This window comes from Eubalaena glacialis, chromosome 3 (assembly GCF_028564815.1).
Source record: "Eubalaena glacialis isolate mEubGla1 chromosome 3, mEubGla1.1.hap2.+ XY, whole genome shotgun sequence".
Classification (NCBI taxonomy): domain Eukaryota; kingdom Metazoa; phylum Chordata; class Mammalia; order Artiodactyla; family Balaenidae; genus Eubalaena; species Eubalaena glacialis.
Window position 1 is genome coordinate 76,725,220 of NC_083718.1, and position 11,573 is coordinate 76,736,792.

The window sequence follows — 11,573 nt, forward strand, 5'->3', positions numbered from 1 at the left end:
TACTGATCTTTGCTATTGTTTTCTTTGTTTCTATTTCATTTATTTCTGTTCTGATGTTTATGATTTCTCTCCTTCTACTAACTTTGTGTTTTGTTTGTTCTTCTTTCTCTAGTTCCTTTAGGTGTAAGGTTAGATTGTTTATTTGAGACTTTTCTTGTTTCTTGAGGTAGGCTTGTATTGCTATAAACTTCCCTCTTAGAACTGCTTTTGCTGCATACCATAGGTTTTGGATCGTCGTGTTTTCATTGTCATTTCTCTCTAGGTATTTTTTTATTTCCTCTTTGATTTCTTCAATGATCTCTTGGTTATTTAGCAACGTATTGTTTAGCCTCCATGTGTTTGTGTTTTTCACGTTTTTTTCCCTGTAATTGATTTCTAATCTCATAATGTTGTGGTCAGAAAAGATGCTTGATATGATTTCAATTTTCTTAAGTTTACTGAGGCTTGATTTGTGACCCAAGATGTGATCTATCCTGGAGAATATTCTGTGTGCATTTGAGAAGAAAGTGTAATCTGATGCTTTTGTATGGAATGTCCTATAAATATCAATTAAATCTATCTGGTCTATTGTGTCATTTAAAGCTTGTATTTCCCTATTAATTTTCTGTCTGGATGATCTGTCCATTGGTGTAAGTGAGGTGTTGAAGTCCCCCAGTATTATTGTGTTACTGTCGATTTCCTCTTTTATAGCTGTTAGCAGTTGCCTTATGTATTGAGGTGCTCCTATGTTGGGTGCTTATATATTTATAATTGTTATAGCTTCTTCTTGGATTGACCCCTTGATCATTATGTAGTGTCCTTCCTTGTCTCTTGTAACATTCTTTATTTTAAAGCCTATTTTATGTGATATGAATATTGCTACTCCAACTTTCTTTTGATTTCCATTTGCATGGAATATCTTTTTCCATCCCCTCACTTTCAGTCTGTATGTGTCCCTAGGTCTGAAATGGGTCTCTTGTAGACAGCATATATATGGGTCTTGTTTTTGTATCCATTCATCAAGCCTGTGTCTTTTGGTTGGAGCATTTAATCCATTCACGTTTAAGGTAATTATCGATATGTATGTTCCTATGACCATTTTCTTAATTGTTATGGTTTTCTTTTTTAGGTCCTGTTCTTCTCTCGTGTTTCCCACTTAGAGAAGTTCCTTTAGCATTTGTTGTAGAGCTGGTTTGGTGGTGCTGAATTCTCTTAGCTGTTGCTTGTCTGTAAAGCTTTTGATTTCTCCATCGAATTTGAATGAGATCCTTGCTGGGTAGGGTAATCTTTGTTGTAGGTTCTTCCCTTTCATCACTTTAAGTATATCATGCCACTCCCTTCTGGCTTGTAGAATTTCTGCTGAGAAATCAGCTGTTAACCTTATGGGAGTTCCCTTGTATGCCATTTGTTATTTTTCCCCTGTTGCTTTCAGTAATTTTTCTTTGTCTTTAATTTTTGTCAATTTGATTACTATGTGTCTAGGCGTGTTTCTCCTTGGGTTTTTCCTGCCTGGGACTCTCTGCGTTTCCTGGACTTGGGTGGCTATTTCCTTTCCCATGTTAGGCAAGTTTTCAGCTATAATCTCTTCAAATATTTTCTCTGGTCCTTTCTCTCTCTCTTCTTCTGGGACCCCTATAATGTGAATGTTGTTGCATTTAATGTTGCCCCAGAGGTTTCCTAGGCTGTCGTCATTTATTTTCATTCTTTTTTCTTTATTCTTTTCCACTGCAGTGAATTCTACCATTCTGCCTTCCAGGTCACTTATCTGTTCTTCTGCCTCAGTTATTCTGCTATTGATGCCTTCTAGTGTATTTTTCATTTCAGTTATTGTATTGTTCATCTCTGTTTGTTTGTTCTTTAATTCTTCTAGGTGTTTGTTAAACATTTCTTGCATCTTTTTGATCTTTGCCTCCATTCTTTTTCCGAGGTCCTGGATCATCTTCACTATCATTATTCTGAATTCGTTTTCTGGAAGGTTGCCTATCTCCACTTCGTTTAGTTGTTTTTCTGGGGTTTTATCTTGTTCCTTCATCTGGTACAAAGTCCTCTGCTTTTTCATTTTGTCTATCTTTCTGTGAATGTGGTTTTCCTTTCACAGGCTGCAGAATTGTAGTTCTTCTTGATTCTGCTGTCTGCCCTCTGGTCGATGAGGCTATCTAAGAGGATTGAGCAAGCTTCCTGTTGGGAGGGACTGGTGGTGGGTAGAGCTGGCTGTTGCTCTGGTGGGCAGAGCTCAGTAAAACTTTAATTCACTTGTCTGCTGATAGGTGGGGCTGTGTTCCCTCCCTGTTGGTTGTTTGGCCTGAGGCGACCCAACAATGGAGCCTACCTGGGCTCTTTGGTGGGGCTAATGGCAGACTCTGGGAGGTCTCACGCCAAGGAGTACTTCCCAGAAGTTCAGCGGCCAGTGTCCTTGTCCCCATGGTGAGCCACAACCACACCCCACCTCTGCAGGACACCCTCCAACACTAGCAGGTAGGTCTGCTTCAGTCTCCTATGGGGTCACTGCTCCCGGTGACCCGATGCAGACACTACTTTGTGTGTGCCCTCCAACAGTGGAATCTCTGTTTCCTCCTGTCCTGTCAAAGTCCTGCAATCACGTCCCGCTAGCCTTCAAAGTCTGATTCTCCAGGAATTCTTCTTCCTGTTTCCAGTCCCCCAGGGGAAGCCTGACGTGGGGCTCAGAACCTTCACTCCAGTGGGTGGACTTCTGTGGTATAAGTGATCTCCAGTTTGTGAGTCACCCACCCAGCCATTATGGGATTTGATTTTATTGTGATTGCGCCCCTCCTACCGTCTCACTGTGGTTTCTCCTTTGTCTTTGGATGTGGGATATATTTTTTGCTGAGTTCCAGTGTCTTCCTGTTGATGATTGTTCAGCAGTTAGCTGTGATTACCGTGCTCTCACAAGAGGAAGTGAGTGCATGTCCTTCTACTCTGCCATTTGAACAAATCTCCTTTTTATTTTTTTATTTTTTTTAATGCATGTAGTAATTTATTGTTTACAGATGAAGAATCTGAATTAGGAACAGAGCAGTTAGAAAAGTTGTTCAAAGCTTCAGGACCAAGGAAAGGAGTACCATGATGGAATTCCAGCTTCACATCATTTCATCTTGGGATATGGGAGTAGCAGTGACTTCTTTGTAATGATACAACCAGCTGGCAACAGGTGCAGGTGAACTGCTAACTTGGCACAGCACTTTGGCATTCTCTTCTGTTTGAACTTTTGAGGAGATACCACTTCTCTGAAAGTGAGTTTTTGGTAAATTTCCAAAACAACGGTAGCTTCCTGTGTCTGTCCTTTGGTATCTGTTGCTTGACAAGATATATCCATGCATCTTCTATATTTGCAATGTAGATGGTTAATCGTGACCTAATACCTTCCTTCTGCACCACTACCCTCTGTGCTGAAATTATCTTCTCTCCTTGAGGATTATACTAATCTGTACTCTCAGGTTCACCAATTGCTGTATGTGTGAAAAATTTAGATTCACCCACACTGAGTTCTACTTTGCTAAGTGGAATTGTCACTTGAAGAACAGCTTTTTTCTTTTCCTTTGTGCTTAGTCTAGTTTCACTTGCTCAGAGGGTGCTGCATGCAGAGGTCTTGCACCCAGAACTTCAGACCAGGGTTCCTCGTTTTCTCTCTGTTTTTGTTTGTCATCTGTGAAATAAAGAGGTTGCATTGAGTGATCCTTAGAGTCTCTTCCAGCTCCATAATTCTGTCTGTAAGGTTTAAATAGGAGAAGTTTGGCTTTGATCTAGGCTCTGGGGACAGAACAGAGAAGTCTTCAGACAAGAATTCCCCACCCTTATGAGGCTTACGTTCTGGTGGGGACTTCCAGAGCCCTGTGGCTGCCACAGTGATGTGGAAGGTGTGAGGAATGGAGGGTGTGGGCTGGACAGGGCCTCAGACCAGTGCTTGACCAGTAGGCACTTGACCAGAAAACAAGCAATGAAGGAAACAACAAGGGGTTTGCTGGAGAGTGTTAGGTACATCACTTGATCTGTGAACACTGGTCTGCCACCTCTTATGACGCTTCAATATTTTAATTATTTGATTAACAGCTATTCCCAGGTCTTCAATTATTCTTTATACTTAAAGGTAGAGGTTCAGTTCCAAATGGAATGTGCATGATCAGGCAGTGACCTACTTAATACTAGGTAACTTTTGTTGAATGATTATTATGTAATAAATGCTCTGCTAAACCATTGTCCTGTATGATTACCTTTAACCTTTAATCTCACTACAGACCTATGAGGTAGAAACTATTATCTATATTTTCTAGATAAGGAAACTGAGATTCAGAGAAGCTAAGCTCCTTGCTCATGGTTATAGGATCAAGAGGAGATATATAATACTCAGAGCTGTTCTTTCTCTCTCTCTCTCTCTTTCTCTCATCCCAGTTTTCAGGGTGGCAAAAGTAATTCAGATTAGTGATTAACTACCTTTGGGAACATGGACTTTTCCTTTCCTTTCTCATTTTAAAATTAAGAATCCTTTATTTTTGCTCCCTGGTGCTCTAAGCCAGTTTACCCCTTGGTTTTTGTTCTGCCTAGTGTCAACCAAAAAATAATGCAGTAGCCTGCAAATAAGAAAAGAGTTTAAGGGACTTCCCTGGTGGTCCAGTCATTAAGACTACACTTCCACTGCAGGATATGCCATGCAGCACAGCCAAAAAAAAAAAAAAAAAAATTTATTTAGGGTCTTAAGAATTGCAATTCAGGAGACATAGATTTGGGTAACCCCAAGAGAGTGTAAGAATGTTCCAGGGAAGAGAAAGAGTCAGGGACTTATAAAGACAAAAAGCCACAAGGTTGTTAAAAGTTGCCTGGCGAAAGTTGTGGTTGACTCTGAAGCTATTTTAGGGTAGGGGTCCAATAATGTTATCTTCTAAGGAGTGACATGGCTGGTGCCAGAAGGAGAAAAACTGATCTTTATGGTTGAGTAGGTATTTCTGCCATTGGTGAGGTCTGGTTAACACATAACACATAATGCCACTGCACAATACACACTAGGGGTGGGGGGGAGGAGGCCAAAGGGCAGAGAAAAAGTTTTATGTTTAATTTTTTCTTGTTTTGCCTTAAAATGTGAATTTTTATTTCATCACTGGTTTATTATAAAAGATACATTTCAGGAGCAAACTAATGGAAGAGATGGACAGAGCAAAGTTATGTGGGAAGGAGTGTGAAGCTTCCATGTCCTCTCCAGGCTCACCACTCTCCCAGAACCTCCATGTGTTCACCACCCTGGAAGCTCTCTACTCCCTTGGCTGGGGATTTTTTTTGGAGGCTTCATTATGTAGGCATGATTGATTAAATCATTGAACACTGGTGAACAACTTTATCTCCAGCCCCCTCCCATCCCTGGAGATTGGAGGTGGGCGAGTAGGGGAGTTGGGGGAAGATGGGGCTGAAATTCCAACCCTCTAATCACATGCTTCGTTTCCCTGGCAACCAGCCAACATCCTGAGGCTATCCAGGAACCTCCTGCCACCAGTCATCTCATTATCAAAAAAATCACTTCACTTTGAAGATTTCAAGGGTTTTTGGCACTGTGTGCAAAGAAAGTGTAAGACCAACATATATTTTTTATTATATCACAATATCACAGCCTCTTTCATTAGAATGTTAAGTACCCTGATGGCAGAGACCTTTGTTTTGGGCTCACTGCTATATTCTGTGTTCAGCACAGTGCCTGGCACTGAGTGGTGCTCATTAAGCCCTGCTGAATGAGTAAATAATGAAGGCAAGCATGAACAAATGAATACCTGCCTAAAATGGTAGACTCCTTTTCTGTATTTCTATATTTGAGAACCCGGTATTTACAGCTCACAAGCCCCAAACCACACAGCTCTGGGGGCTGCAAGTGTTGGACCTTGACGTGAAATGTGACTTCTCACCTAACCAGCTGGTGGTTTCCTTTGCCTGCTGGTTGAGCTCCTGAGGTGAGGTCTCCTTCTGCATCAGGCCTTGGGAAAGATCTTGTGTGTCCAGACTCCAGATCTATTGGTATCCCTGGGCCCAACTTCATCACTGGTGGGAAAAAAAAAGAGGAAGGGGGAGAGTAATTCTAATTGTTTTACCATCTGAACTGGCTCAGAGGAGAGAGGGGGTGGGGGAAAGGATGCATTTGAAAGCTAGCAGTTACAATTCTCCCCCTCTTAATCTTCACCCCTTTTGAAGCTCCTCCAACCTCAAGCCGCCCTCTCTGTAACCTTTTCCTCTGATCATCGTGGAGGGGCTTCCTCACCTCTCCGCACCCATCCTCACTCAGAGGAGGCACTTTCCATCCTCCTCCACCTCACCACCAACATGTGGGTCTCAGACTTTCCCTTGCCCCTCACAGTGGGCAACACCTTTGTTTTTCCTCATGGAATGTTTTTTAAAATTTCTTCCACTCTTGAACTTCCCTGGTGGTGCAGTGGTTAAGAATCTGCCTGCCAATGCAGGGGACACAGGTCCGAGCCCTGGTCCTGGAAGATTCCACAAGCCATGGAGCAACTAAGCCTGTGCGCCACAACTACTGAGCCTGCTCTCTAGAGCCCGTGAGTCACAACTACTGAGCCCACGTGCCACAACTACTGAAGCCCGCATGCCCAGAGCCCGTGCTCTGCAACAAGAGAAGCCACCGCAGTGAGAAGCCCGCACACCACAGTGAAGAGTAGCCCCGGCTCGCCGCAACTAGAGAAAACCCGTGTGCAGCAACAAAGACCCAACACAGCCAAAAATAAATAAATAAATAAATAAAACAAAATTCTTCCACTCCATTATGTAATACGTGCTTTCTCATTAAAGAACATTTGACAAATGAAGACAAGTAGAAGAAAACCATGCCACCTATCACTCACCCCCCAAAAAACCAGTGTTAATATTTTGATGTTTTTCTCTTCTGATGAAATAAATTCATATTTTATGGCAAGACAAAAAAAAATTTAAACATAAAATTTTTCTTTGCCCATTTTGGCCTCCTCCCTCCCCCTTACTGTGTATTGTGCATCTGCAATAACCAGACCTCCTTAGGAGGTAACATTCCTTTTTAATCTCATAAAGGGTCATAACTCCTTAGGAGATAACCTTCCTTCTTAATCTTGTAAGGGGTCATGACCCATGACTCACTACTTGCTTTGTACGCATAGAGCTGGATTGTGTAAACTGTCAATAATCCGTCATTTGACTATAACCGTTTGTCTGAAAACCATATGTAACTGTGCCTCGGCCTCTAGGGGCTGAACAGTCCTCAGAGCTTTCTGAAAGACTGTCTCCCAGGTTATAATCCTCAGGTTGGCTCAAAGAAAATTTTCCATTTCTTCCTTAGATCAACTATTGATTAATTTTTTCAAGACAATTATTTTGCATAGGCGTTTTTAAAAAGCAGTTTTAATTATACAGCATATTAAAATTTACATTCTACTTTTTTCACTTGTGATGTTGTAAGGGAAGAAAAACAATCTTCCACCCTCTACCTTTCTAGGTTCTATGACTGAGACCTTCCCCTTAATCAAAGATTAACAAGAGAATATTCTACCCCAAAACTTTGGCAGGTGGATTATTTTGAGCTGAAGGCAATCAAGACGGAACCAACTCAGAAAAAGCTTTTTACCATCCCCTAAACTGACTAAAAGAATTTAGAAATGGGGTCTGTGCCAGAAAGAGAGCTACTACCAGAGACAACTTTTTCATCTGAGTCACTTATCTGCATGGCAGGGCAAACATCTGTTAACCAAACATTTGCTCTTCTCATCTTCCTGTGAGTTGTCTTCTACCCCTCTGAAGTCCCAGACCCACATTTCTTTCATTAGCTCAGGATGGTATATAGGCTTTAATTGTCTGACTGCCTTTGAGTCTCATATTCTTATGGGTCTCCTGTATGTATAAAATTGAATTTGTTTTTCTCCTGTTACTCTGTCTTCCATCAATCTAATTATTATACCAGCCAACGAACCTAGATGGTAAAAAAGGGAAATTTTTTCTCCCCTATAATAGATACTTATCTTTTAAGGGCTGAGTCTCCACTTTAATGCTTCTGTTACCTTATTCTGAGTTGACTTTTGGGAAGTTAACCATTTTTTATGTACTGTCTTTTTCCCTAAACATCATGTACCATATGTGAATCTCCAACTACAGGCCAAGCACTTGTTTCATATAATCCCCACATTGCAAGCCCTATAAGGGTTTTAGAGATAAGAAACTAGAAGCTCATGGAACCCAAGTCTTTGGTGAGGGTTACTCTGCTAGTAGGGCTCTCAACCCCAGTCCTGATGGTCTCCAAAGCTATGTCCTTTCCTCCACCTACAGTTGGGAAGAGGGGGGACCACCCCTCTCAATCTTTGAGCCCCATCTTCCTCTGCAGTAGATAATGGATGGTGGAGAAGGCACTGCTTTTGTTCTAGCTTTGGTTGCATACTGAAGTGTGGAACTTCAGGCAAGTTTCCTAGTTTGTCTTGGTTTCAGTTTCAACATCTGTAAACTGGACATACATACCCCAGACAAGCTGGTCCCACAGGAGACATATGAGGACCCATGGGACAAAACTTACACGAAAGTAACTGGTCCCTAGCAAGGGATTGTAGGTCGGGGATGTGTGGGGAGAGAGGGGAGTCTTAGAAGACTCACTTGTTGTTGGGAGGTTTAGGCGGGTGCAAAATGCTAGTGGAATCTCAATGACACATTTTCTCCAGTGGAGTCAGGCAAACACCCAGAGAGGTTGTCATCTCAGTTTAGGGAATACTGTAAATTAGTATTTTTTTCCACTTAGAATAATGGGGGACTCACACTCTTGCCTAAAGACCAACCTGACTTTGGGCTGAAGGAGAGAGAACAGCGCAGCTCAGAGAACAAAGTATCAAAATTTTGACTAAAGACAGAATCAGTATTACTAATTTTTCCTTTTCCTTCAGTTTCCAATCTGACTTGGCATGGCACTTCTTTATTTAAAATTTTGATATTTTGTCCATCACAGTGATGGGGCAGAGAACAGACCACCTCAAGATGTGCCACTCTGGCATGCAGATTATTTTGAGCTGAAAATTACCAAGGTTAGTCATCAGTTAGATCCATTAAACTTGTAACCTGCCTTCACTGATCGAGCTTGCTTTAATAGTTTTTACAAAAACTTTCATGTTCTCCAAGAGTCATGTAGCCTAAATGATAAGATGTTTGCCTTAATTGTTTTTCAGGAATTTGGAGTTAGCTATGTTCAGTTGGAGCTCGAGCCAGTTAAGACCTCTGGCCCTCCAACTGGGCATGCATGAGTGTCCTCTTGGTGACCTTTTAACAGCAGAGGGTCTAAAACTCCACCCTCAGGACATACATGCAGGCGTTTTCTGAATATGCATCCTGTGAAGAAGCCTGTAGTTTAGTTGCAGTGTGCAGAATGATGATTACCTCACCTTTTTTTTTTTTTTAACATCTTTATTGGAGTATAATTGCTTTACAATGGTGTGTTAGTTTCTGCTTTATAACAAAGTGAATCAGTTATACATATACATATGTTCCCATATCTCTTCCCTCTTGCATCTCCCTCCCTCCCACCCTCCCTATCCCACCCCTCTAGGTGGTCACAAAGCACAGAGCTGATCTCCCTGTGCTATGGGGTTGCTTCCCACTAGCTAGCTATCTATTTTACGTTTGGTAGTGTATATATGTCAATGCCACTCTCTCACTTTGTCACATCTTACCCTTCCCCCTCCCCATATCCTCAAGTCCATTCTCTAGTAGGTCTGTGTCTTTTTTTCTTATTTCCATTCACCTTTTCCCACATTCCCCATGCTTCAGACCACCCTGCTTTCTTACCCCATAAATAACCTGAGCCCCTCACCTTTGGGGAGGTGGATTTGAGATTTGTTCTCCTGTCTCTCCACTTGGCTGCCTCAAGAATAAACCTTTTCTCTGCTGCAAATCTTGGTGTCTCAGGAAGAACCTTGAACTTACCCCTTACTGCCTAAAAGACTTTAAGATAGGAGGCCTGTCCAGGAAGATGCTATCACCATAGATAACTATATAAAGTATTAGGAGTGGCAGACAGTGGTAGAACCTAGCAAAGCCCATTTGGTCAAAGTCCTGTGTTATCTTTTGATGGCCCAGTAAACATTTGTTTATCAAACATTAACTCTTTTTATCTTCCTGTGAGTTACCTTACTTCCCCTTGAAACTTCAGACCCCTACCTCCTTCTCTTTAGTCCAGAATATATACACACCTCACCTTGTCTTGCTGTCTTTGAAATTCTTCATACTTATATGGATTCCTACTGTGCATGTAATAAGTTTGATTTTCTCCTGTTAGTCTGCCTTATGTCATTTTAATTGCTAGCCAAAAGAACTAAGAGGGGAAAGAAGGGAAACACTCCTTCACCCGTAATGGATTTTTCGCATAAATTTTGATTTTTCTAAATATTGCACAAAAATATTATTTACCTTGATGGCTGAGTGTTTTGGTGCTCCCTTAAATTTTGTACCATGATGAATGCCACACTGGCTTCACCCTAGGCCATGAAGATGTGGTACAGTGTCACAGCTGAGGTGGCATCAGTGTGGGTCACACATATACTTAGTTGGTAGCTTCTCCTTCTGGCTCCAATGTAGATCACTCTCCCCTCCAAGTGCTGCTATAGCTACACTCCACCCCACCCCAAAATTTGTGAGAAAAAAAAAAATCTTCCTCAAGACATGCTTATTTTATTAAAAAAGTAATTGTAGTAATAAATACAGACATTTACAATATTTATATGTGAATCACACTCTATTTGATGTGGTGTCTCAGAAAGGACACATCTGTGAAGGGGAGCAGAAGTTGTCACCTCAAAAATATGTCTCTTTGGCATAAGGATTATTTTATGCTGATTACTTTTAAGAAACAACAGACATAGGAAGAGCTCTGAAAATGAGTAGAAGTTACCCTTTTGTAAGAGAGGTTTACATTTACAAGAGAAATCTCCATTTGCAAGGGTGTCTCCTTCTCTGTACCAGGAGGAGGGGGGTGACTAAATCTCTAAAAACTCATCAACAGAGAAGGCAGTGATTTAAAACTGCATAACAACCATGTGGTATCGTGCTTTGCCTGATAACCTCCCATAATTGCCCCCACCTCTGTCTTCTTTTGTCTGGAGATGGTGATGGAAGAGGCCATTTCAGGGAGGTTTATTCAGTTTTCCTGGGTATCTCACATGTATATAGGAGGAATACTTGTTATTAAACATGTTTGTTTTTCTTCTGTTAATCTTTTTATTATGGGGTCTCAGCCAAGAACCCAGACGGGCAGAGGAAAATTATTTTTTCTCATCTACATCTGCACGGCTGCACGTGGAGGCCAGCTGGGCCCTCCTCCAGGTTCCTCAGAGCTGGGGGACTGCCTCCTACTCACAACATTTGTTTCCCCTCAAATCAGCCTCAGACTGTACTCTTGGTCCCCTCCCTTTTAGTTTTTTTCTTGAAGGCTTATTATCTCTTACATTGGCCATTTTATATCTTAAGGTTTTTTTTTTCTAGATATTTCCTCTCTCTTTCTCTCTCTCTCTCCATCTCTCTCCCTCCCTCCTTCCCTCCCTCCTTCCCTCCCTCTCTCTCTCTCTCTCTCTCTCTCTCATCCTCTCTCT